Source organism: Sus scrofa, chromosome 12, assembly GCF_054392235.1.
Source record: "Sus scrofa isolate SSC_HxYL_T2T_F1_AM1 chromosome 12, Sscrofa_HxYL_maternal_Yorkshire_Landrace_v2.0, whole genome shotgun sequence".
Classification (NCBI taxonomy): Eukaryota; Metazoa; Chordata; class Mammalia; order Artiodactyla; family Suidae; genus Sus; species Sus scrofa.
In genome coordinates, this window is record NC_139394.1 from 8,018,588 (window position 1) to 8,042,818 (window position 24,231).

At 46.7% G+C, this 24,231-nt stretch overlaps 1 protein-coding gene and 1 pseudogene across 32 annotated transcripts in view; one reads left to right on the forward strand and one right to left on the reverse strand.

The window, feature by feature from the left end:
• The window catches only part of SLC39A11 (solute carrier family 39 member 11), a 445,093-nt gene that overhangs the window by 197,962 nt on the left and 222,900 nt on the right, over positions 1 to 24,231 (forward strand). The gene's annotated exons all lie outside the window — the stretch shown is intronic.
• On the reverse strand, positions 15,690 to 15,817 carry LOC146398020 (U2 spliceosomal RNA; annotated as a pseudogene).

Sequence of the window (24,231 nt, forward strand, 5' to 3'; positions counted from 1 at the left end):
CTTCAGCGTCATGGATGTTAAATAAAATAGACCTTCTTGAGCAGGGCTCTGCGTAGGTGGCCTGAGTGAGTGCTGGCATGTCCCCGGCTCAGGGCAACATCATCAGGCAGATACATTTTATAGACTGTTTTGCTTCTTGCCTTTTTTTTTCTTTTTTTTCCTCCTGTCCCGATTTTGTGAGCGAGGCAGTCAGTGTGGAGTGCATTTTCCTGAGGCCTGGGCCCAGAGGCGGCTTGCTACTTGTGTCAATTTGCCGGGGCTGCCGTAACAAAGTAGCACAGCATGAGTGGCTCCTAGAGCAGAAATCGGTTTCCTCACAGTTCTGGAGGCCTGAGCTTGAGATCAAAGGGGTGAGCAGGGGGAGTTCCCGTCGTGGTGCAGTGGAAATGCATCCAAGTAGTAACCATGGGGTTGCAGGTTCGATCCCTGGCCTTGCTCAGTGGGTTAAGTATCCGGCATTGCCATGAGCTGTGGTGTAGGTCACAGATGCGGCTTGGATCCTGCATTGCTGTGTGGGAACCTCCATATGCTGCGGGTGCGGCCCTAAAAAGCAAAAAAAAAAAAAAAAAAAAGGTGTGAGCAGGGTCGGTTTCTTCTGTGGCTTCTCCCTTCAGTTTGTAGGCGGCGATTTTCTCCCTGCGTCCTCACGTGATCTTCCCTCTGCCTCGCTGAGTCCTACCCCCCTCTTCTTACCTGTCCTATTGGATTAGAGTCCACTCAAACGATGTCATTTTTAACGTCTTTACCTCTTTAAAGACCCTATCCAGGTTTCCCCTGGTGGGCTAGTGGTTAAGGATCCAGTGTTGTCACTTTTGTGGCATGAGTTCGATCCCTGGCCGGGGAACTTCTGTATGCCGCGGGGCATAGCCAAAAGAAAAAAAAAAAAAGAAAAAAGGCTCTTTTTCCAAATACAGTTAAATTGTGAGTACTGGGTGTTAGGGTTTCAACACATGAATTTGAGGGGGACACAGCTCAGCCTGGAATGGCCCTTGGCAGTTTTTGGAAACGTTGTCTTCTTATGGTTGGTAACCAGAGCGCCTGATTCTCTCTGTTTCTTTCTTTAAGATTCTCTCATCAGTTTATTTCTGTCTCTTTACCTGTCAGCCTCATACCTGGATGGGCTAGGAATGCTGAGTCAGCAGTAGGGAAGGGGGTTGGATAGAGCTGGAAAGTTTCTGAGCGACAACAGCTAGAGAGGAAGTCAGAGGCTTTGAAGGCTGATCTTACAAGACTGCTGGCAGGTGTACAGCCTCTGCTGATGAAATTGAAGAGATGGGCACACCATCCACTTCCACCATCACCTGAATGATGGACGCAGGTAACGTTGGGGGAGATTCATGTTCATGCCACATTAGAATGTGCAGACATGCTCTTCTGACTTAGTTTTCTAGAGCTGCCCTAACAACGCACCACAAACAGTGTGTGTGTTCACAGAAATTTATCCTCTCAGCTCCAGAGGCTACAAGACTAAAAGGAAAGCATCTGCAGGGCCGCGTTCTAACAACTTCCTTGATTGGAATAACTTTGGCGGCTCCCAGCGTTCCTTGGCTTGTAGCCTCACCTCTCCAGTCTCGACCACTAATGTTACATGGCCTTCTTCCCCGTGCCTGTCTGTGTGTCTGTGTCTGAATCTCCTTCTCCTTTCGCTCTCTCTCTCTTTTTTTTTTCTTTCTATAGCCGCACCCATAGCACATGGAAGTTCCTGGGCAGGGGCCCAATCAGAGCTGCAGCTGAGGTCTACACCGCAGCCATAGCAATGCTGGATCCGAGCCGCGTCTGTGACGTGTTTATGCTGCAGCTTATGGCAAGGCTGGATCCTTAACCCACTGAGCAAGGCCAGGGATCAAACCTGAATTCTCATGGACATTATGTCGGGTTCTTAACCTGCTGAACCACAACGAGAACTCTTCCTTTTTCCTATTGAGACACCCAGCATTGGATCTGGGGTCCGCCCTAAGGCACCGTGGCCACTTTTTAACTAATTCCATCTGCAAAACCTGTATTTCCACAGAAGGTCACATTCTGAGGTTCCAGGTGGACATGAACTTGGGGGGAGTACCTTTCAACCCATTTCACTGACCAGCCCCACACTCTAATCCCTCCGTGTCCAGGCTTCAGGCATTTGGTTCGTCTGAAGGGGCGTTTGTCCTGCACAAATGAGGGAGAGGGGAGAAAATGAGAGGAAACAAGAGGAGGCTAATCCTGTCAGTGATAAAACCCCACGTACTTCATTGGGAGCCTCCAGAGCAGCTGCCAGGGCTCTTCGTTTGAAATATTCATTAAGCATCTACCGAGGAATTAGGGATCCTTATGCAAAATTTAACATTTGCTGGGCTAGCAGGTTCTATCATATTTATTAGAATTCTGACACATTCATTTCAGCTCACAAGTCTATTAAACAGGGAAATGTGTTTTTAATGTGCTTTTGGGAAACAGAGCAGACAACTGTCTTGGGCAGCACCAGCCCCTGTTAGGATATTCCTGCCAAGCTCGCTTTTATTACCCAGAGATTTAGGGTTCTTCTGCCAGAGCTGGATAACCTGGGCTCTCTTCAGATCGTTTCATTTTGTTTCTCAGATGTTATTTTTTGCAGATGCTCCTTAAAAGCTGCAGAAGCCTGGAGCGGCACTTTGATTTCAAGTATTTAAGATCTTGAAGAGTCCTTTCTATTTATTCACTCCCATCTCAATAGTTTATATATATTTTTCTCTTCTGGTTTTTATGGAAAGTGCCTAAGAAGGGATGGAAGCCGGTTTTGAGCCCCTGAAACTGGCAGGAAATGGATTCTGCTTGCTGAGCGAGGCAGTGCAGAGAAGGAACGTGCTGAGGGGGAAGATGGGTTTGAAGTGAAATTGAAATTTGCAATTTTGGGAGTTCCCTTCATGGCTCGGAGTTAACGTGTCCAACTAGGATCCATGAGGATGCGGGTTCCGTCCCAGACCTTGCTCAGTGGATTAAGGATCTGGCATCACCATGAGCTGTGGTGTAGGTCATAGGCACGGCTTGGATCCCACATTGCTGTGGCTGTGGCGGAGGCTGGTGGCTACAGCTCTGATTTCAACCCCTAGCCTGGAAACTCCATATGCCACTAAAATAGCAAAAACAAACAAACAAAAAACCGGGGACAGCACCAGTCTCTGGGATGAGGTCGGCGCATTCCTGCCTTCAAGAAAAGGAGTCTCTGGAGTTCCCTTGTGGTGCGGTGGCTTAAGGATCCAGCATTGTCTCTGAAATGGCTTGGGTTGCTGCTATGACATGGGCTCGAGCCTTGGCTCAGAGAACTTTCATATGCTGTGGCACAGCCAAAAAAAAAAAGAGAGAGAGAGAGAGAAAGAAAGAAAAGGAGTCCACCATAAGCTCCATTCAATCTGGGCTATCTTTGTCATCGTATACCTCCTGTTCAACCGCCCACGTCCTCTTTGGATCGGGTGCATTCCAGTATCGTGTTCTGCTTTTTCCTCTCTAGTGCATTTCCCCTCCTGGGGCCAGAGAAGGAAAAGAGCTCAAAGTATCTGAAAACTAACCCAGGTGTCTGAATGGAACGTAATTTTCAGTCGCAATATTTTGGAACTGGCCATAGTAAAGGACGTGCCCCTGACCCAGCTGGTCGTCTAAAACAGAACTCGCAGAACTCCCGACTCCTTGGCTCCCCCACACGGATCATCAGCTGGTGGGGGAGGCAGAGGCGGTCCTTGAGGATGGCAGGAGAGGATGCCCAGGATGTGCCTTGCAGCTCTTAGGTGAGGTGAGCTGGACGTCTCTGCCCTCTTCCCTAAGGGTCCAGGCTCACCTGCTGGTTTTGAGGCCCTGATCCTCAGCAAGTCTGGGAAAGATGTGCCCAAGCCAATCTCGGTAAACACTGGTGGTGCTCCTTCCAGGAGGGAAGTGTCTGTCATATGTGTAAAAACAGGAGACGTGGGCCCTCGAGGAGATTTACGTATTTTATCAAATACGGACATTGTATATGGTTCCACCTAACACACGTAAACCTTTAAGAATCCTTTACGTGGGTCTGGAATATGTCCTTGGGGCTCCCATACCGGGCCCTTTCTTGTGAGTTGTTTTGGGGTAAGGAGTGGGGTCGTTTCAATTTTTTGTTTTTTGTCTTTTTTAAGGGCCTCACCCGCGGCACATGGAGGTTCCCAGGCTAGGGGTCCAATCGGAGCTACAGCTGCCGGCTTAGGTACGCCACAGCCACAGCAACGTGGGATCTGAGCGGCATCTCTCAGCTCACGGCAACCCCGGATCCTTAACCCATTGAGCGAGGCCAGGGATTGAATCCACGTCCTCATGGATGCTAGTCGGGTTCATTACTGCTGAGCCATGGTGGGAACTCCGAGGTTCAGTTTTTTATTCCTAGGGATGTCCGGTTGGTGCAGCACCACGCGTTAGAAAGATCTTTCTCCATCGTGCCTCTGTGCTTTTGTAAAACATTACTTGACCGTATTGGTGCGGGTCTACTTTTGGGCTCTCTTCTGCATCACTGGTGTATGTGTCTGTAATGCTTTCACCAATCTCACTCCCTCTTGATTATGATAGCTTTATCCTAAGTCTTGATATCAGAAAGTGTGTGTCCTCCCACTTTATTCTTTTTCAAAATTGTTTTGGCTATTCTAGTTCCTTTGCCTTGATATATACAGATTTTAGAATCAGCTTGTTAATATCTATTACCAAAAAAAGTCCTGATGGGCTTTTGGTGCTTTTAGTTGGGATTGCATTGAATCTCTACATCAATTTGGGGCAAACTAACATCTTAATAATATTGTCTTCCATTTCATAAACATGGTGTAGCTCTCCAATTATTTAAGTTGTCTTTAATTTCTTCTGTCAGTGTTTTGCGGTTTCAGCATATATATCTTACTTATATTTGGTTAGACTTATACCTAAGTATTACACGCATTTAGTTAGATTCATACCTAATTGCTTCCTTTTATGGAGCTATTATAAATGGTATAGCATATAAAAATTCAATTTCTAACTACTCATTGCTGGTATACAGAAATACAATTGATTTATGCGCGTTAGCCTTGTAACCAGACTCATTTATTAGTTCTAAGAGGTGGGTTTCTTTTTTCTTTTTTTGGTAGATCTTTGGGATTTTCTTTTTCTTTTTTCTTTTTTTTTTGTCTTTTTAGGGCTGCACCCGTGGCTTATGGAAGTTCCCCTGCTAGGGGTCGAATCGGAGCTGTAGCTGCTAGCCTACACCACAGGCACGGCAACACCAGATTCGAGCTGCATCTGTAACCTATACTACAGCTCAAGGATCCTTAACCCACTAGCAAGGCCAGGGATCAAACCCGCGTCCTCATGGATACTAGTTGGGTTCATTAACCACTGAGCCACGAAGGGAACTCCTTTTTTGGGGGGATTTTCTATGTCGTTTTTGTGAATATAGCAGTTTTACTTCTTCCTTCCAATCTGAATGCCTTTCATTTCTTTTTTTTTGCTCAATTGAACTAAGATTTCTAGTATGATGTCGACTAAGACTGGTGAGAGCAGACATTCTTGCCTTATTCCTGATCTTAGGGAGAAGGCATTCGGTCTTTCACCATTAAGTACGATGCTATCAATAGGTTTATGGCAGATGAAAGGCCATCTTTGAAAAGCCACCAAGTTCTTAAAAGATGTCACGATACAGAAATGGTACCGAATTGGAGTGGGCCGGAGAGTGGGTTCTATGGTGAATTCTTAGCAGCTGCTAGGCCTTGGGTAACCTTCTTCACCTGCCTTTTCCTCAGCTTCTGTATCTAAAACAGGGATAAGAGCAGTTGTCTGATGACGCTGCAGTGAAAACAGGCTAAGTTAGTGCTTAGAATAGTGTTTATTTTATTTTTTAATTTTAAAAAATTTTTTTTTGTCTTTTTGCTATTTCTTGGGCCGCTCCTGCGGCATATGGAGGTTCCCAGGCTAGGGGTCCAATCGGAGCTGTAGCCACCAGCCTACGCCAGAGCCACAGCAACGCAGGATCCGAGCCGCGTCTGCAACCTACACAACAGCTCACAGCAACGCCGGATCGTTAACCCACTGAGCAAGGGCAGGGACCGAACCCGCAACCTCATGGTTCCTAGTCGGATTCGTTAACCACTGTGCCACGGCGGGAACTCCCAGAATAGTGTTTAAAATGCCTTCAGTGAGTAGCAGTTGTATTTTGTCTAGACAGCCATAGAAATGGCCAAAGTGTTCAGGGTGCCTGATATTATGGGATTTTTTTTTTTTTCCCCCAGACTGGAGATTTTGCTGCCCACCTTGAAAAGTACAAAGAGCTTTCAGGTTTGGATGTGGTTTTTCCAGATATTAAACACACTTGGGTCTGCAGTGGCCTCAGAGGGCTCAGAAAGATGGACAGCATGACCTCCAGGCCAGTAACTCAGGACTGGAGAATCCACGGAGGAAAAGAACAGACTGTCCCTAAGCTGGAGGAGGAGAATTCTCAAAAGAAAAAGGAAATCCCTAAAGAAATTAAAGCACCAAAGTATGGTTAAGGAAAAATAGATCATAAGATAACTGTGAAAAGTTATAGAGAATCATGAGGCGAGGAGCAGAGAAGGGTGTATGTGTGTGTGGCAGGGGTAGAGTCAGGAATATGGGCAGATGTGACAGGAACCTGGGCTCCCAGTCTCTGGAAGGATTCAGGTACAAGCCAGGTGACCAGTGGTCAGGGAAGCTATAGAGGGGGCTCACTGTGCCCTGTGAAAGTGTGGGCTGAGCCAACCAAGAACATCTGGGGCAGGCCCCCCTCTGTCCATCTGGCCTGTCAGGGAGGGGCTCACGGGAGCTGAAAGTCTGGGCAGCAGGTTCTAGTCTGAGATCTTGACGTCTGAGAGTGAGAGCTTGGGCACAGCCCCCCAGGAGAGCAGAAGTAGGGCAGGTCTGGCCATCAGGGGCTGCAGGTGTCCTCTCTGAGCTTAGCCTGGCAGCCTGTGTTTTCTGCAGGGTGTTGCCATGGAAACCTTCCCCCCTTCTTTTCCGCAGCCCACCAGTACTTTTTCAGCTCGGTCAATAAGGTGTCCTCCCTGGCCCGTTTCATTTCACCTTGTCTCTCTTCTCTCCGTCTCTCCATCTCTCCTGGTCTCTCTCACTCTCCTCTTGCCATCTCACTCTCCGCACCTCTTTTTGTCTGCACCTGTTCTCCTCTCCTCTCTGCAGTGATCTGCCTCCTTCTCTTTCTCCCTCTCCCTCTGAAGGTGGAGTGAATTCCCCCAGCCTCTCCCTCGCCCTCCCTATGCATGGTCCCTGGAGAAATCTCTCGGGCTCCATTGGGCTCAGTGGTGCTGATTGCAGCCCTAGCGCAGCAGTTCCTGGCGGGGGTACAGTCCTTGGAAAAGCTCTTCAGAGGCAGTTTCTTCCCTATGTATGGAGATCCAGGTGGGCAGATTCCACCCTGGGGTCCCTCCCCCCTTTCTAGAAAAATCCGATCTGGGTGAAGTTCTGTCCAGGTCTTTGCTTTGGATTGGTTTTGCAGAGTGGAAGCCTGTTAGCAGGCTGCGCTCATTAAACTCATCCCAGTGCTATGTTGCTGGGGTCCCTGCCGTACATTTGGGGTGGAGCGCCGTGACAAGTCTAGACACCTGAGAGATTTATTATGGAGAACCAGCCTCCCTTGAAGTCATCCTTCTTAGTGTCTCGGTGACAGTTCTCCAGCCCACCTGTCACCCAGCCCTCCTTGATTAGAGTTGTTAACCACTGAATGTCAAATTGTGCTTGCTTCTCTTGTGTGGCAGGCAGCCGGGGGCTAAAGCAGATTTGCATATTGATTTCCTTTTCTGCCCTGTCTTAATGTTCCAACCACCCAGGACTCCAACTGTACCGCTCTTTCCCCTTTGCTGCGCTCTCCCTGTCTCGCACTGGAAAAGGACAGCGGGGAGGAGGAGAGCCATCCCGTGCTGGCAGCTAACGGGATGCTATTATCTGACCCAGACTTCAGAGCTGATTTTTTTTTGCTAGTGATTGGATTAAATAGTCCTGTCGCTCAGGATTAAATAGTCCTGTCACTCAGCCACTTTCCAGGATGGGGAGCATAGAGTGAAGCCTTGGGGGGCAGTGTGTGGGACAACAAAGAGAGGAAACAGGAGAGGTTACATACACCTAACTAGGCTGAGATGGAAACAGCTCTCCCAGAGCTAATGAGCTGCTCCTCGTTCCCCCACTGGTCTGCTCCTGGGAAATCGTGGGGCTCCAAAGGCTTGTTTAAAATTCCAACCTCAGAGGGCTACTACACAGGGGCAAGTTTTGATCATACAGAACAGGACGTTTTGACTCAAGACTTATATTCTGAACGCCTGCTTAGGAGAGTACTAGGACAGGGCGGCGGAAGCTCTGTTTTGCACTGTCTCTCTCTTCATTTCCTCCCACCTTTGTTTCCCATTTAAGTTACCTGTGCAAAGCCGGGGCATTTCAGGATTGCATCGCTGTGGGTCCGTGGAAATAGACAAGCACATCGTCTTTCCCGGGAGGGAGGGGACCCTTCAGCACCAAGATGCTTCTCATTTTCTCAGTACAATGAGTGTCTTCTTTGAAGCTATCGCACTTATTTTCTTTAATCTATAGGGCTCTTAGCGAGAATTAAATCTACAGTTTCCAAGGGCTCTAAGACCCCCAGGGACACTGCCGGAGGGGATTGGAGGGGACCAGAGGTATCTGCTTCGATTCCTATTTCCCTCCCCTGAAGAAATAGAGATGCAACTTTAAACTTAAAATGTGACGTTTCAGTATTTAAATTTTTTTTGCATTGAATAGAAACGTTGGCTCAAAATCAGGAGGCAGGTCTTCTAAGGTTGTCATGCTATCCGTCTAGATGCTCCGAAGTAGCTACTCATTAGCATCCTCGCGCCGTGACCCTCCCGACCCATCATCCTCGGAACATCTGTTTTGTGGGAAGACGACCCACTGAAAACCACAGACTGCTGGCATTTGGGGGAGGGCCAGTTATTTGCGGAGGGGCTGTGTCCCGAACATCGCATGCTGCTTTAACACCCTCAGTCCTTGGCCACTAAATGCCTGTCGTCCCTCCTGGTCGACATGACAGTGGGCCAGAGGTTTGGGTCTTGCTCAAGGACCTCATCCTAGCTGGGGCTTGAGGTCCAGGCCAGCTTCTGTTTGTCGAGGGGTCAGCCTGGGGGCCAGGCTGGGGCCGCTCAGAGAAGGGAGCCCCTGTAGAACGTACATGGGGTGCTCTGTGGACTGGCCGCCATCCTGCCATGGCCTCTGGCGGAGAACCACCGCTGGAGACCTCCTCCCGGGAGAACACACCCACCTGGGTTCACATGCATTTTACATTTGATTTCCACGCGTGGTGCCTGGCACACAGCAGGAGGTCCGGGCATGTCTGGTGACTGGGTGAACTAAATAAGAGCCCACTTAGGGTTCCCTTTGGGGGCCCAAAGATCAAAGGTGATGAGCTCCTGCCCGGTGCCTGGATGCATGAGCTTCCCTTTCTCAGCATCATCTCACTCATCTGCTCTTCTCCTTCTTGCACTGACACTGAGGTGCAGACAGTGGGAGGCCCCAGGGCAAGACTCGAAGCCAAAGAGTGAGAGAGAAAATGCACAGTGAGGTCCCTGAGTACTTGGATGCTCTTTTTTTTTTTTTTCCTTTTAAGTCACATCCCAGACTTCGAGGTTGTAAGATTCTAGTCTCGGTATCCCCCCACATACCTCCCTGGCTGGCTTCTCTTTTCTTCCATTCTCATTTTCATCTCTTGTCCAAACCTCTTGATGTTACTGAGTCCCAGCTTGTACTACTCACAGAACGACTGGCCAGTAAATCGAGAGATGAGTTGTTGGGGCAAAGAATAGTGACTTTATTTGGAAAAACAGCAGGTCAAGAAGATGGTGGCTAGTGTCTCAAAGAACCATCTTACTTGAGTTAGAATTCAGGCTTCTTTTACACTAAAAGGGGTGGTGGTGCGGTTGGTTGTCACAGACTCCTTGATGTCAGATCCTTTGTTCTTGCAGCTGTCCCCTTAGGTCAGGTCATGATATTCCTGAAAGCATCCAATAAGACAAATGTCATTCTCTGTTCTGCAACATTTTATCTCTATGTGAATGGAAAATTGTTTACCTTCAAATGTCAGAGCCTTGAGAATGGGCTATCTTGTATATTTCAGGCTATCGGCAACATTATTATTATTATTATTTTTGCCATACCTTTGGCATGAAGAAGCTCCCAGGCCAGGGATCACACCAGAGCCACAGCAGTGACAACACTGGGTCCTTAACCCACTGTGCCGCAAGGGAACTCCAGTAAGGTCCTTTTTAGAATATGCGTTGAAATGTATACTTAAGAACATGGCAGTTGGATTGTGATGATCTTTGTACAACTATAAATGTAATAAATTCATTGAGTAATTAAAAAAAAGAAAGAGCATGGTGACAGGTTGGAAATGCTTCCGTGAAGGCTGGGTCAGATCAAGAGTCTGTGCAGCAGATGTCACCCGCAGAGGCCTTTTCCTTCGCGGCTCCGTGTTTGGTGTTCGGATCAGGATAGATGGTCTTTTCCAGCTGGCACCTTGTATACCAGGTCCCATGGGGCATTTATTTGCTACCAGGAGACGTTCAGTTTGCTCTTCACCTCAGCCTGATCTCCAGGAGTGCCCTGGAGGCCCGTGAGGAGCACAAAGGGTCACTGGGACACACCCTGCCCCCGAACTCCATTCCACTCGGAGGTGCTTGGTCCTCCCTTTTTAGGTCGAAAATAAAAACTGATGAAAAAAAATAAAACGGATGTGTGAATTAACACCAAAAATCTCATCTGAACAGGTGCCTTTGGGCCCCCAAGAAGTGGTCAACTTGGGATGATAGTATTATTTGGAAAATTTCGGGAAGTTTCTTAGGAGACATGTAAGGATTGACCTACAATCCAAGTTGGTTTTTGTTTTGTTTTGTTTTGTTTTTTCCAAAAAGCAGTCTTTTTTCCTCTTTTTTTTGGTGGTGGCAGTTTGTCATGACATTTAACAACATTGTCAAAACAACTTTCTTCCCCCCAAACATTCAAAATAATTATTCTAAAGCCACAGGCACCTGTGCTCACTAGAGCCCGCTGCTTTCCAGCTGAGGGGACACAGCTTCCCAAGGCAGACCCCTTCCCTGCATGGCGGCCTAGGACATTTTCTCAGGACTCTTTGGCCTTTGAGGTATTTGCTGGTCTCTGGAGCTGTTGAGGTTAGGTCAGAGGTTATTGTAAGAATGCAGGAGAAGGAGTTCTTGTTGTGGCTCAGCAGATTAAGAACCTGACTGGTATCTGTGAGGAGATGGGTTCGATCCCTGGCCTTGCTCAGTGGGTTAAGTATCTGGCATTGCTGAGAGCTGTGGTATAGGTCACAGATGAGGCTCAGCTCCTGTGTTGCTGTGGCTGTGGTGTAGGCCGGCAGCTACAGCTCCAGTTTGATCCCTAGCCTGGGAACTTCCATATGCTGCAGGTGCGGTCCCAAAAAAAAAAAAAAAAAAAAAAAAAAAAGCAATGCAGAAGGGAGATGAGGACAAGTTCTGAATATAATTTGTTGTCCAATGCATGGCAGGTTGAAAAAAATCATGGTTTGCATTTTTGTTTTCATTATTATTAAGTTTAACTGTTAGAAGACTGCCAAAGATGATGGCATTCACTCACAATTGGAAGAATTTATATAGAGCCAATTGTGCTATGAGGCTCCTTCCCAGGAAAGATGATCTAGACGTCTGAAGGCTCAGGAGTTCCCTTGGTGGCACAGCAGGTTAAGAACCCAACTAGTATCCATGAAGATTTGGGTTTAATCCCTGGCTTCGTTCAGTGGGTTAAGGATCTGGCATTGCTCAGAGCTCAGAATCCATGTTGCTGTGGCTATGGAGCAGGCTGGCAGCTGCAGCTCATATTTGGCCTCAGATCTTGACCCCTGACCTGGGAATTTCCATATGCCACAGGTGTGGTCCTAAAAAGAAAAAAAAAAAAAAATAGCCTGAAGGCTTATGTGTGACACTAGGCATGTTCCTTATATTACAATGTGTGTTGCCAAGAGTTTTCATGTTGACTTCATTGATCTGAATGTAACATGCTGTATGAATCAGCTTTGCCTTGTAACAAGTAGCTCTCAAATCTCAGACACTTATAACTGTAAAGGTTGATTTTTGCTTCCAAGTTACATGCAGGCTACAGGTTGTTTTCTTGGAGAAATTTCTTTCTGATTCTTTCCTTGTGGTGGTTTTAGAGTTCCTAAAAAGTCCTTACGGGGCGGGAGCATGTCCTCATTGTGAAGGTACCCAGTGCAATGGTCATTTTCTTCTCAGCATCCTTCTCTCCTCACCGTCTACAGTGCATGCCCTACTACCCCCAGCCTTTGGAGACTTTCTTTTGTTAATTCTTTGATAATGGAGACGCATTTTAAGACTGACAGGGAATCCTGCATCTTTTCTTTTCCTTTTTTTTTTTTTTTTTGTCTTTTTAAGGCTGCACCCTTGGCACATGGAGGTTCCCAGGCTAGGGGTTGAGTCAGAGCCATAGGCTATGCCACAGCCACAGCAACACTAAATCTGAGTTCCATCCACCACCTACACTGCAGCTTAGGGCAACGCTGGATCCTTTAACCCATTGTATGAAGCCAGAGATCAAACTCGCATCCTCATGGATACCAGTTGGGATCTTAACCCCTGAGCCACAATGGGAACTCCACTTTTTATTTCTAAATCCCACTTTCAACACAGCAAACCATTTTGGATCATTAAATTCCACTTAAATATTCGCTTATTGAAGTGAGAGAAGGCTGTACAGTTGATGGAGGAAGAAATTGCTCTTTAGAGTAATAAATGTGAAACTCTCTGCTCTGGGCATTGGAAGTTAGTTTGAAGCATTGCTTCCGGTACAAGCTGGGTGCTTGCGCAGTCGTTTGATACTCAGCTCTGATTACTTCTGTCTGCCTCTGTCTCCCAGTGCACTTGATTGTGACAGGTGCCATGCTGTGCTTGGTTTTAAGATCTGTGGTAGTAGCAGCCGTCTCTTTGCTGGGGGATGATATGCCACTGTGGGAGGGTTCCAGACAGACCTGGCGTGTACATTCTTGGAATTCTGTCTGTGGCCTCACTTATATGAGAGGAATAATAACTTTATTGCGTTGGAACTCAGGTAAAAGATGTGAAGGGACTAGCACAGTGTTTGACATGCAGTGTAATTTATAGATTCTATGACTCTTTCTTTTTTTTTGCATTTTTAACATCTCTGAAATTAATATTTGTCTTCCAATGGCATGTCATAGTGGAATTGATCTGCAGTCTAAAACAACAATGTATCTTCAAATGGTTGTGTCTTAAGATTTGGTGAAATACGGTAATCATCACTTAATCAATGGATGTTGTTGGAACCAAAATGAATTACAGAAAACATTCTAGTGTAAGTTAGTGTTTCGCTAAGTTTATTTTTAATCAAGGACTACTTTGAGAAATGGATGAACAAATTCCCAGAAAACTGTGCCTATGATTTCGAAGTTTCTTAGAATACCCTGGGGCTCTTCTCTAGAGCTGCCCCTTTGGGAATAGGTAAGGATATCATGTGTATAATTATTACTGCTTTTGTTTTTTCTTTTTCTCCTCTCCACTCCAACTTACTCACTGAGTCTTTAGTTGTGGGGGTTTTCATTTTTCCATTATTTGGGAAATGTTGGTCTTCCTATAAGGAGTGGCTGCCCTACTAGCCTCATTCACCTGTCCCTGCCCGCACACTTCTCTGACTCAGCATCACCAGTGCATCCCCACCGAGGAAGAGCACTAGGCTTCAGTGGATAACTTGGCAAGGTCTCACCAAGTCCTGTTCTTTAGTCATTCGTCCAGGCAGGGAGAGGGAACAGCGTGCTGGGCTTGCATTCTTATCTTTCCACTGATTTTGAGTAATTAACTAATTTTTATTGTGCCTCTGAGATGTTCTAGACACTGGGCAATGCAATAGAAACCAGAACAGATGAACCCAATAGTAAAAACAGCATAGAGAGCTGCCATTCTGATGGGGGAGACAGTTACCTGGGGTTCCAAGGGAGTGAGGTAGGTTATATGTTAGGTGGTGTCTGTGGCTAAGAGGAAAGAAGCCCAGAGGCAAGGGAATAGGAAATGGGTGTGTGTGTGGGATGGAGGTCTTGTCAGTTTTGGTGGCATGGTGGGGGGGCCACGTGAGAGGAGACATTTATATAAAGACCTGAGGGAGGTGAGAGATCAAATCACGCCAATATGTAGGGATGGCAGGTGCAAATGTGTTGGGGGGTCACACACCTGGCATGTTCAAAAAAGCCAAGAGGGTGACATAACCCAAGCAAAGAGTGGAAGGAGCTGGGAGGTGAAGTGGGGGCCTCTCACGTCATCGTAAAGCTTGACTTTGGTGCTGAAGGATCCAACAAGCCCTAGAGGGCTTGAACGCGGCCTGACTTGAGTCTTAAAAGGATCATCCTGGCTGTCATGTCTGCCCTGGCTCTGATGTATACCCACCTACGACTGTCCAAGCCGGTTCTGGCAGTGGTTGCTGGGCAGAGAAATCATAAGTTTATAAAAAGTTTCATAAGACCTTAAGCCATCCAGGCCAAATTTATTACTGCCACTATCTCTACTGAAATGGAAAATAATCCAAGCTGTAGCTCGCGGTCCATTTCTCACAAACATCATTCACTGCTGTGAAAATCTATAGCAATACAAGCATTTCAAGAGGTCCTTGAAATTCATTGCGACCAGATTTGTCCTTGTCAACCCAGCTCTCTGGAAATGAATCTCAGCCGGGTCTTGTGTTCGCAGCAGGGCACTGGGGTAAAACCGAGTGGCACGGAAGCAGCGCTGGCGGCTGTGCTAGCTCTTCACCCTTGAAGCTTGGTCTCTATCCCGGCTGGGGTCCTCACGGTCAGAGGGCTCTGAACTTCTCTTCTTGTGGGCACGAATGCGGGGTCTGAGAGGCTTATTTCCTTTCTTCCTTCTTTTCTTTTCTTTCCTGGAAGACCCACTTCTGAGTTCTCTGGGCTCCGTGTGTGTCACCAAAACTTCACCAGACTGCCCATCACTGTCCCTTCTTTCACTGTCCCTTCTTTCACTGACGGGGTTGTGGGGTTTGTGGGGTTGTTCGTTTCTGCTTTTCTCAGAGAGTTCACTGCTTTCCTACCAATTCCTAGTCTATACCCTTTATTTAGTTTTAGTTTTTTTTTTATTGAACTATAGCTGATTTACAATGTTGTGTTTGTGTCACAGGTACAGCAGAATGATTCATGTATGCATATGTAGATATGTGTTCTTCAGATTATTTCCCCCTCTAGGTTATTGCAAGACATTGAATATAGCTTCCCGTGCTATACAGTTAAGGCCTTGGTGTTTGTCTGTTCTATGCACAGTAGTGTGCATCTGTTCATCTCAAACGCCTGTTTATCCGTCCTTTCGCTACCCCCTCCTTCCCCCTTTGGTAACCATAAATTTGTTTTCTATGTCTATGGGTCTATTTCTGTTTTGTAAATAAGTTCATTTGTATCATTCATTTTCAGATTCCACATATAAGCAATATCATGCTATTTTAACAATTTTTTATAAGATCGGCTTGGGGTTCATAGATGCAGACTATTGCTTTTGGAATGGATTAGCAGTGAGATCCTGCTGGGTAGACTGGGATCTATGTCTAGTCACTTATGATGGAGCATGAGAATGTAAGAAAAAAGAATGTGTACGTGTATGTGTAACTGGGTCACCATGCTGTACAGTAGGGACAAAATAATGTATTGGGGAAATTAAAAAAATTAAAAAAAAAAAAAACTGGGGAGAGACTATCTTCCAGCACATTCCCCTTCTCTCCCCCTACATTTCTACACTTGATCTTAGCCAAAAGGCCGAGAAGTGATCCCCCCTGCATTTCTAGAGTCTGCTGTGACACTCTGGGAAGTTTGTACTGGCCAGGATGAATTATGTAGAGAGGCACATTCTGTGAAACTAGCTTTGAAGGCATGAACTTGGGTCTTAGACTACTTGCTTGTTCGTTTCCTTCCTTCCTTCCTTCCTTCCTTCCTTCCTTCCTTCCTTCCTTCCTTCCTTCCTTCCTTCCTTCCTTCCTCTCTCTCTCTCTCTCTCTTTCTCTCTCTCCCTCTCTCTCTCTCTTTCTCTTTGGCTGCACCCATGCCACAGCAGCAAGCCAAGCCACAGTAGTGGCAACACTGGGATCCTTAACTGCTAGGCCTCCAGGGAGCTCCCTGAGCCTGCTCTCCGAGTCTGAGGCTCTGACTCTTGCTGGATTATACGTGTGTTATCAATACTGATGTTGTTTGCCATCCAGCAAGGGTAGAATTGGGGGAGAACTCAGGTTAGTTGAGAGGGACATTTCTTCTTGCCCTTTGTCCTTCTGAGGCCAGTTGTGATCAACCCCCTGAATTTCTTCTCTTATATATTTCCTAGGAGTTCTGCCAAGCACCAGAGCCCTGGCCAGGGCTGGGGGTGCTGGAGTCTAGTGTGGCCATGTGGCCACTTCCCAAGAAAGGATGAAGGAGCACAAGCATGGTGGCCTCTAGTGACAGGCAAACCCAGGCTCCCATTTCAGCCCCACCCACCCAGTGCTGTGTGACTTTGGCGAGGTGATTTGTGTCTCTGATCCTTACGTTTTTGTCTGTCAAATGATGATAACAGCACTCCCACTGGCACTTGTTAAGGATTAAATAACAACACTGAGCACCTTCCCAGTGTTCAGTCCTCTTTACTGTTGCTACGAGATGGGGCGAAGGAAAGGAAGAAAGTCCTGGAGTAAATTTGCATTTCGGTTGCCGGAAGACTGCTTGCCCCCACAGCAGAGCCAAGGTTGGGGTTTTGCCCTTGGGTTTTGCCTGTTGCTGCTTCCCTTCTGAACCGTCTGAATGAGCACCTGTTGGATTGGTGAACCTCAGGGCCTGGATCCGGGCGAGACGAGTGAGGCACTAACCCGTAAAATTAAAGCCAGCACCCAAACCGTCGGGAATAGAGAGAAGAAAATTTCCATTTCGATGTAACGTTTTAAAATCTCCAAACGAATGCAAAAATCTGCAATAAGTAGAATGCCAAAATTTTAAATATAGATAGGATTCAATAGTGTTGGGATTAGGGGAGGCAAGCAAAACCTGGGTTGTGTAAGTGCAAGGTCAGAGCCAGTCTTTATTTCCCCTTTCTTCCTTTCTTTCTTCCTTCCTTCCTTCCTTCCTTCCTTCCTTCCTCTCTTTCTCTCTTTCTTTCTTTTTTGCAAAGCATGCATTTTATTTTATTTTTTAATTTATTTTTTACAATGATTTTTATTTTTTCCATTACAGCTAGTTTACAGCGTTCCGTCAATTTTCTACTGTACAGCTTGGTGACCCAGTTACACAAACATATATACATCCTTTTTTTCTCACATTATCATGCTCCATCATAAGTGACTAGACATAGTTCCCAGTGCTATACAGCAGGATCTCATTGCTTATCTATTCCAAAGGTAATAGTTTGCGTCTATTAACCCCATATACCCAATCCATCCTACTCCCTCCCCCTTGGCAACCACAACTCTGTTCTCCATGCCCATGATTTTCTTGTCTGTGGAAGGGTTCATTTATGCCATATATTAAATTCCAGATGTAAGTGACATCATATGGTATTTGTCTTTCTCTTTCTGACTTAGAGCTGGTCTTTATTTTCATCATGAATTTAACATTTTTTGGTGATTTTATTCATTTTTAAAAATCAGGTTTTATTAACTTTTAAATGCTGTTTTTATCTGCTAATTTAAAAATTATATATTTAACAGAAGTCCTGTTAAAAAGTGCATAATAGGACTTCTAGTTTCAGATCTTGGCATATAAGAAACTTGGGAGTCACTATTCCATCCTAGCAACACTGAAAAAAAGCTGAATAAACTAAAAAAGCAGCAAGTCTCCTTAGACCTCAAAAAGAAGTGAAGTCACAGGCACCATGTTGCCGCCAAATTGGAGAGACCAGCAGGTGAAGGCACAGCATCACCACTTAGAGCCAATACCCATGACCTGACAGCCTGGCAGGTGCCAGCGTGGGTTAGGGAATCTGAGCTGGAATTGCTGAATTGCTGGAGGCTTGACGTGGGCAAGTCAGAGAGGGGACTTGTCCTAGAGGGCCCCACCCTTTTGTGTTTTATCTCTCGGGCTCAGCTGGGTTCTCACGGCTGAATATCGGGGCTCCATGGGGGAATCCTCCTGAACTTCTGGAGGGTGGAGAAAGGACCTGTTTTGAGCTACAGCAGAGATGGACTGTGTTGTATCAAAGTCTGCCCTCAAGACAAACGATAAGCAGAGCTCAGCTGACTTGGGGAAAGGGCAACACCCAACTCCAGTCCACTCCAGCCACTCTGTCCACCTAAGTGGGGACGACGAAGGCTATGAAACCCTTGCGATGCTCACAGTTCAGAGGCACAGGCTCACTGGGACGGAGACCTAATCACAGAACTATCAGGCCATTCCCCTCCGTCACACCTCACCGTCACCTCATAAAGTCCTGTTTACGGCAGCCCCGTCTACCTGCTACATCACGTCTGGCTGTGAAGAAGAAAGCTACCTAGACATACTAAAAGGCACCCCCCCACACACACATTTTAAGAGGCCCAGTCTGGGTAAGCATCCAAAGCAGATTCAGATGTGGTAGAGATGCTGGAAGTATCACGCAAGGGCTTGAAAACAACCGTGATTAATATGCTGAGGGCTTTCATGGATAAAGCAGACAGCGTACAGGAACAGATGGGCAAGGTAAGCAGAGAGATGGGAATTCTAAGCAAGACCCCGAAAGAAATGCTAGAGATCTGCTTAGATAACGCTGAACAGAGCTGAAGAATGCCGCACGGGCTTACTTGCGGAATAGACACGGCTGAGGCAGGAGTCTCTAAGCCTTAGGATGTCTCAGTAGAAACCTCTGAAACTGAAAAGTGAATAGAAAAAAAGGCAGGAAAACCCCCGAACAAAACACTATCCAAGCACTGTGGAACAACAGCAAAATGTGTGACATACATGTGACGGGAATACCAGCAGGAGAAGAGAGGAAGGAATAGAAGATCTCTCCGAAGCAGTAATGACTGGCAGTTCCCCCCAGTCAGTGTCAGACACCAAACCACAAACCCAAGAAGCTCAGAGAACACTCAACAGGATATATATATATATATATATATATATATATATATATATATATCCTCGCAGGTACTCTTCAAACTGTAGGAAATTAAAGAAAAAGTTCTGAAAGAAGCCAGAGGGATAAAAAAACCCAAAAAACAAAACCCTAAACCCCCAAACAACACCTCACCAATAAGAGGAGCAACGATGAGAATTACAGCAACGCTTCAGAAACTATGCAAACAAGAGCAGAGTGAAATATTTAAAGTGTTGAGAGAAATCCAACGAACAAAAATTGTTGCCGGTAGACTTGCTTTGCAGGAGCTTTGTAAACATGTGTAATAAAGTGTACAATCTTTACCATTTCTAGGTGGCCATTCAGGAGTATTGAGTATATTCATATCACTGTGCAACCATCATGGATTCTTTTTTTTCTTTTTTTTTTTTGGCCTCAATGTTTAAAAGCCATTTTGCTTTGTTTAAAGCAGCACATAAAAATATTATTGTTACTGAGGTGTTTGTTGCTCCTCCTTAAATTTTGTGCCCTTGGTGTGTGCCAGACTCACCTCACTCTGGCCCTGCCATGCTCCCAACAGCCCCACCTGCAGAGCTGTGTGCTGATTTACACATCGATTGTTCCAGAACAGCTATAGTCAAACCCATGACTAGAAACAGATCTGTGAGCCCTGGAAACTGACCTAAAAGATTTGGCTGGAACAGACACGCTCTTCGTATGAATTCACACCACACAGTGATCAGCTGAAGCTCACTTCTTTCCCTGGTGCCTGTGTTTTGCAGTAGGTTCTCAGTAAAAGCCAAAGATCAAATTTTCTGGGCATGACAAGTATGAAAGAAAAGCCGGATGTGTCTGTGGTGCAGATGGGGGATCTCTCTCTTTTTTAAAGTTTGTTTTCTATTTTTTTCTATTTATTCATTTTTACCTAAAGTATAGTTGATTTACAGTGTTGTGTCAATTTCAGCTGTACGGCATAGTGACCCAGCCATACGTATATTCCTACATTCTTTTTCTCGTAGCATCTTCCACCACGGTCTGTCCCAAGAGATTGGCTCTAGCTCCCTGTGCTGTACAGCAGGACCTCATTGCTGAGCCATTCTAAACGGAATAGTTTGCATCTACCAACCCCAACTCCCTGTCCATCCCACTCCCTGCCCCCTCCCCCTTGGCAGCCACAAGTCTGTTCTTTATGTTTGTGAGTCTTTTTCTGTTTTGTAAATAAGTTCGCTTGTGTTATTTTTTAGATTCGACCTACAAGTGATATTGTATAGTATTTGTCTTTCTCGGGGGATCCTTTGTGTGGACTTAAAAAGGCACACTGGCTACCAAATCAGGGACACTGGAGTTTAAGGGGGTCTTTGGAATCACCTCTGGCTTAATGCCCTTATGTTATAGGTAAGGAGCACTGACTCCCCCCGGGGGAGAAAGGACGTGCCCCAGGCCGCCCAGTGCGTCTTGTGAGGTCAGCCTGTTAAGCAGTGCTCTGCTCTTTTTCTTTTTCATACAGTGTATATTATTTTTCTTTTTATACAGTGTATATTATTATATACAGTATATAATATATAATATATATTAAACAGTGTGTGTATTGCATATTATACAGTGTATATTATTGTATACAGTATATAATATATATTGAACAGTGTGTATGTATATAAAATATAATGTATATTATATATGTAATTATATATTATACAGTGGCTGAGGCATGGAGCCACTTTCCTCTTTGGGTGTCATTTTATGGAGCGAAGGACCACTTCCTACCTGGTCACTGCGGTGAGGGCGGGCAGCCCTGAGCGAATCACGATGTTCATACTCATCCCTCCCTTTATCTCCCCTTCCCAGCATCCTCACACTGCCCTTTAATTTCTAGACGTTCTAAGGAGTGTCCAGTTTCGTCACAATATTGACCAAGCCCAAAGTCTCCCTGAGCGTAGGGAGTGTGTTTGTATTCTGGCTTGAGCTTGAGTTGTGTCTGCTAATGGGAAGCAGCCCAGTCTGGGCACGTTGGATAAATCCATCAGGTGGCCTTGACATGGATCGAGGTGCAGGAAGGATGTGGGAGCCTCCAGGGAGAGTTCGTTCTTGGTGCAGGGAAGCCAGGCGCACGTGGGTCCAGGAAGACAGCTTCAGGCGCCAAGGGAAGACTGGCACTTCTCCTTTGAACTTGACCTCTGGTTGACGTCTGACTGTTGGATTCCTGCCCAAGTCCTAAGGGGAGGGAACAGGGAGGAAGGAGAGCGTGTGAAATAGGAGGGGGGACGTCTGGAGAAGTGGCTGTAGGGCCCAGCTAAGCTGCTGCCCTGGGGACAGCTGGACATGGCTGCCTCCAGGTTGGGAGCCCCAGAGGAGAGATCTAGGAAAGAAAGAAAAGGAAGATGCTGAGCTTGCAGCCTGCATAGCAGCGGGACCTTGGCGCAGCTCCCGGGACTGGCCTGAGGACTCCCAGAAATACCTGTAGGGGCCTGGAGGCCCGCCTTGGCCAGTGTGGCAAGAGTTGGTGACATATGCTTCTATTTATGTTCAAGGTGATCGAATAGTGTTTTAAGGTCTTTTTTCCCTCCTGTATAGATTTGTGTGTTTGTATGTGTGCAGTGTCTGTGCGTATGTGTGCATGTGCACACGTGTGTAATGTGCCTGCATCTCACTACTGCGAGCATGATGTACAGTGTCTCCTGTCTTGGGGGTTACATGCAGTATTGAGATTAATGGAGCTTTCCCATGTGGTTAACCCCAGGGCTCACTCACTGAGCAGAAATTCTCCTTGTTCCAAAAGATGGAGTCCCCCCGCCCCCCCCAATTCCCTCTCGAAAAACACAAGGCCTGCATACTGGCACATTCCGGGTCCACTACAGACGTGTAGACGCATGTTTTATCCACGGCACTAGACTTTGGCATATGGTTCCGAGGGCGTGGGTGGCTGGTTTGTGTTTGTGCAAAGAGAAAGTGGAGGTTTCTTAAAAATGTCTACTTAGCAGAGTTTCGAAAAAAAAAAAAAATGAATTTAGGTTAGGGACATTTCAGTTAAAACAGTCACAAAAGTGTGAATGCAGGAGCTGCTGCCGTGTGAGCTGATCCAGGCTGGCGATGCTTGGGACCATCTGGGCCCCCTGGTATGTGGTGTCTTGTCCGACTGGCTCAGCTGTCACCCACGGCCAGGATTAGCAGGGTGCTAGCATGTGAGTTAGATGCGTGGGACCTGGAGCAGGAGGACGGGGGTGGCTGCAGAGAGGCAGATGTGGGTGGGGCAGGGAGTGGGCATCTCATTTGTACCTGTAGGATTTTGATACGGAGGTGACTGGGTGATGACTCGGAGAGGCCAGTGCCATTGAAAGAAGTTTTTGTTTTTGTTTTTTGAGGGCCTCACCTGAGGCACATGGAGGTTCCCATGCTTGGGGTTGAATCGGAGCTGCAGCTGCTGGTCTATGCTACAGCCACATCAACGCTTGGGGTCGAATCAGAGCTGCAGCTGCTGGTCTACGCCACAGCCAAGTCTGTGGACCTACACGGTAGCCACAGCAACGCCAGATCCTTAACCTACTGAGCGAGGCCAGGGATGGAACCTCCTTCCTCATGGATACTAGTCAGCTTTATTACCACTGAGCCATGAAGGGAACTCCCTGGAAGAAGACTTCATTACTCACATTTCCCAAGAGGAAGGGGGCATATGCCAGGGCACACAGGGCCACAGCAGAAGCCTCTCGGTGGTTAGGAGGGAGGGAAGGGAAAGCCTAGGCCAGAGCCTTTCTTGGGGTTTCCACGGGAAGAGCCAGGCAGGCAAGGCAAACAGCTTGGCATTGACTAGAGGAGCAATTCCAGCGAACGCTGGGCTGTAGGAGCTGTCCCTGGTGCTGCCGGGGCCAGCGCCCGGCCTGGGCGGGGGAAATATTGGCTTGCTTGGTGTGTGAGAGTTTGATAAGGTGATGGTTGGCCTGCATATGAGAGGCATTCTCCCAGGTAGGTTGTTTACTCTTTTTAGGAATTAAAAGGGTCACTCCCCAGGTCACTCGAGTTGGCAAGGCCCCCCAAATATAAGAACATCTGCATGATTAATACATGGGTTGGGGGGGAAAACAAGCTCTCAAGGCTGGGTGGAGCTGAGACAAGCTAGAAGATTAGATCAGGACGGCAAAATATCCACAAAGAAATAGAAAATCAATCTTTCCCACTTTAAAAGAAGCTAAGGCAGTGGGATCCCGGAACACCAGTGGAATGACTTGCATGTCGAAATAAAACAAAGAACCAAAACCCCTCCATGAATGAAGGGCTCAGCTATTCAGACTTTTATATACGGATTTCCTTTTCTCTCGCAACTGCATAATTCTAACTTTCCAATGCTAATATTCAGACTTTTTGATATTTACAAATTTCCCTTGTTGATTGGAACTGCAGACATTGGAAGGATATGGCACGATGATTCTAATATAGGCAGACTGAGGTTTTTTCCTACTGGGTCTCTTGGTTCCTCCACCAGAGGCAAGGCTGGGTTACTGGAGAGCTGACACGTAACCCCATGGCACAAAGACGGTCACCATGTCAAGTTCATGGTCTCCGACCCAGGACGAGCCTCGAGGGAAAGTTCCCAAACCTTTAATACACACCACAGGTGCACCCTCCCTGTTTCCCAGGGTGACTAGTCCACACCCTTACCTGTCTCCCCACACCTCCGCCTGGCCCTTTGCCCTTTAGGATTTTCATTCTCAACACATGATGTCACCTCCTGTGTCAGTGAGCAGACAGAGCCTTTCAGGAGGGGACCCCATCATCTTCTCCGCCTTTGCCGAGAAATGTATCTTGACTTTGCATTCCTCCTTAACTTACTTTCAGCGGAAGTCAGCCCCCTCTCCTTTTTTTTTTTTTTTTTTTTTTAGGGCCTGTACCTGCAACATATGAAAGTTCCCAGGCTAGGGGTCGAATCAGAGCTGCAGCTGCCGGCCTACATCACAGCCACAGCAAGGCGGGATCCTTAACCCACTGAGCGAGGCCGGGGACCGAACCTGCATCCTCATGGATACTAGTTGGGTTCTTAATCCATTGAGCCACAATGGGAGCTCCAGGCCCCTCTCTTTCTCCAGCCTTAGTCTCTCCAGCTGCGTCCTTATCTCTTTGGGAAGCGTATTTCAACAGTTGGCGTCTCCTTGATTGCTTCTGGGAGAGTATTCCCTGTGTTGGTTTC